This window comes from Physeter macrocephalus, chromosome 7 (genome assembly GCF_002837175.3).
Source record: "Physeter macrocephalus isolate SW-GA chromosome 7, ASM283717v5, whole genome shotgun sequence".
Lineage (NCBI taxonomy): Eukaryota > Metazoa > Chordata > Mammalia > Artiodactyla > Physeteridae > Physeter > Physeter macrocephalus.
In genome coordinates, this window is record NC_041220.1 from 37,457,432 (window position 1) to 37,460,509 (window position 3,078).

The following is a 3,078-nucleotide window of genomic DNA, read 5'->3' on the forward strand; positions in this document are numbered from 1 at the left end:
CCATTCTTGCCTTGTAAATGATTAACTGAACAAAATGTTTGTTGACTAAACTTTGGTTACGATTCTTTCCTCACCCGAGGAGCCTGAACTTTGTCCTACCATCTGCCTGAATCAATAAACAGCCCCATTTTATAAAATTTATTTTTTTATTGAAGTAACATTGGTTTAGAACATTATATGTTTCATGTGTACAACATTATATTTCTACTTCTGTATAGACTACACGGTGCTCACCACCAAAAATTTAGTTTCCATCTATTACCATACAGTTGGCCTCTTTACCCATTTTCCCCTCTTCCCCCACCCATTCCCCTTCGGTAACCATTACTCTGTCCTCTGTATCTATGTCCATTTTCATTTGGTTTGGTTTGTTCATTTATTTTGTGTTTTTGTTAGTTTGTTTTTTAGATTCCACATATGAATGAAATCATACAGTATTTGTCTTTCTCTGTCTGACTTATTTCACTTATCATAATATCCTTAAGATCTATCTATGTTGTTGCAAATGGGAATATTTCATCTTTTTACATGGCTGAGTAGTAACAACCCCTTTTTAACAGCCTATCTGAGAATAGGCTGGCCTCAGGGTGAGACATTCTCTGATCGTCTATTCCATCACACCACCCTTCATCCCACTTCTCCAATCATGGTTCTTTCTAGCCTTGTTGATTTCTCCGAATGAAAGAAAAAACCTTTTGCCTAGCTCTCCCACCCCCAGCTTTCCTGAGGTGTAACTGACAAATAAAAATTGTGTACATTTAAGTTGTGCAATGTGATGATTTGATATAAGCATACATTGTGAAATGATTACCATGATCAAGTTAAATAACATGTCAATCATCTCTTACAGTTAACTTTGTCTGTGTGGTGAGAACACTGAAGATGTACTCTCAGCAAATTTCAAGTATACAATAGAGTATTATTAATTATAGTCACCATGCTGTACATTAGATCCCCAGAACTTATTCATCTTATAGCTGGAAGTTTGTACCCTTTAACCAACATCTCCCCATTCTCCCACCCACCAGCTCCCTGGTAACCACCTTTCTACTCTCTGCTTCTACAAGTTTGACTTTTCAGATTCCACACATAAGTGAGATCACATAATATATACCTTGCCTGACTCTTAAGATGCTTGCTGATCTATCAGTCAGAATGTTCTCCCTATTGCAGTGGTTCTTCCTCCACCCCACCCCACCCCAATCCCCTGTCATCTTGAAATAGTTTAATTCTTTTAAATAAAGTTTCTTTCTACTAAGCCCAGATTTGTTTGTTTTTTGAAACTACAATATTACAATCTATAAGGGACATTCTCCTTTTCACGGTCAGAGTAAATGTTCTTTTGAAACAGTAATCTGACTTTATCCTTATCAAAGGTCAGATATTCCCATGTTCTTAGCTCTAGGTATTGTCCAATTCTCTTCATAATACCAACCCTAATTTTTAAAGCTTTTTATAGCTCTTCACTTCTAATTACATATGACTTATGTCCTAGATAAAACAAGACACCTTTATTGTATTACAAAGCCATATTTTTTTCCTTAAATCTGTGCAAAGTCCCATAATACTAGATTACTTTACTGTGCTCTGTAATATTTTTCTAAAATGCACTGTACCTCCCTTATATTAATCAGTATCATATATAGTATCATATATATCATGGCATGAATTAATTTGACCATTATTTGTTTATTCAGATTGGTTCATTTAGAAAGATACAGCTTTATTTTCTAGGGTTTGCTCATTTGGCATTTACTGAAAGAACAGACAACTGCAAAACATCAGTGACTTATAATGAGAAAAATTAATTTCTTACTCATGCCACTTGAAGGCTACAACTCAGTTATGGTGTAGTTGGGCTCTGCTAAGCTTCATTTGTCTTCTCATTCAAAGACTGAAGATGAAGGAGGAGGTATTATCTGGTACATTATGTTCTCTTGTTGGAGGATAACGACAAGAACGACAGCCAAAACACACAAAGACATTCCAAGCTTTTGCTCAGACATGGCCTATGTCATGTCCTTTCATATTCTATTGGACAAAGCAAGTTACATGGTCAATTGTAAAATTATTATAGTAGAGAACTATACTTCACCTTCAACAACGGCTGTGCCTTTGTTTCCTAAGGCTGCCACAGTACCACAAATTAGGAGGCTTAAAACAACAGAAATGAGAGGGAGACTGGAAGATGGCGGAAGAGTAAGACGTGGAGATCACCTTCCTCCCCACAGATACATCAGAAATACATCTACACGTGGAACTGCTCCTATAGAACACCCACTGAACGCTGGCAGAAGACCTCAGACCTTCCAAAAGGCAAGAAACTCGCCATGTACCTGGGTAGGGCAAAAGTAAAAAGAAAAAACAAAGACAAAAGAATAGGGACGGGACCCGCACCAGTGGGAGGGAGCTGTGAAGGAGGAAAGGTTTCCACACACTAGAAGCCCCTTCGCGGGCGGAGACTGCTGGTGGCAGAGGGGGAAGCTTCAGAGCCACGGAGGAGAGCGCAGTAACAGGGGTGAGGAGGGCAAAGCGGAGAGATTCCCGCAGAGGATCGGTGCCGACCAGCACTCACCAGCCCGAGAGGCTTGTCTGCTCACCCACCGGGGCAGGCAGGGTTGGGAGCTGAGGTTCGGGCTTCGGTCGGATCCCAGGGAGAGGACTGGGGTTGGCGGCGTGAACACAGCCTGGAGGGGTTAATGCACCACGGCTAGCCGGGAGGGAGTCCGGGAGAAGTGTGGAGCTGCAGAAGAGGCAAGAGACCTTTTCTTCCCTCTTTGCTTCCTGGTGCGAGAGGAGAGGGGATTAAGCACACCGCTTAAAGGAGCTCCAGAGACGGGCGCGGAGCTGCCGAAGAGACAAGAGACTTTTTCTTGCCTCTTTGTTTCCTGGTGCGCGAGGAGAGGGGATTAAGCGTGCCGCTTAAAGGAGCTCCAGAGACGGGCGCGAGCTGCGGCTATCAACGCAGACACCAGAGACGGGCATGAGACCCTAAGGCTGCTGCTGCCGCCACCAAGAAGCCTGTGTGCGAGCACAGGTCACTTTCCACACCTCCCCTCCCGGGAGCCTGTGCAGCCC